Genomic DNA, 507 nt, shown 5'->3' on the forward strand with positions numbered 1-507 from the left:
AGACGTGTGCTCTTCCGATCTTTACTACCTTCACTTTCAGAAGAAAATGTGACAGACAGTGTTTTACATCAATCAAGGCAGAATAGGCAGAATATTGGGGTTCACAAAAGAAATTTGATTATGGATAGTTTGATAGTTTGTGGATAGTTTGTAGAACCTGTGGATACTCTGTGTGATTGTGCAATAACAATGTAACTAAAATATGCTTAGCAGAAAGTACTATCTCATGTTTTTATTTATAAATTCTGATAACTCATAACAAATTGATACATAAGTGTGCTTACAATTAATATCTAAATCTAAAAACATAAAAATATTCTGATATGACATAAAAATCTTTATGATAAAAGTATGTATTTGTTATTTCAAATATGAAAAAATAATAAAAGGAGTATTTTATAAAAGCAACATCTTATTCTCTATTTTTATCCAACAGTTTTAAAACTCATTGCAATTATAACTACAACTTTATGTCTAAATAGGTCTACAATCAATGTTGAGATCACA

The sequence above is a fragment of the Wasmannia auropunctata genome, unplaced genomic scaffold (assembly GCF_000956235.1).
Source record: "Wasmannia auropunctata unplaced genomic scaffold, wasmannia.A_1.0 LD336101.1, whole genome shotgun sequence".
In the NCBI taxonomy this organism is placed as follows: Eukaryota; Metazoa; Arthropoda; class Insecta; order Hymenoptera; family Formicidae; genus Wasmannia; species Wasmannia auropunctata.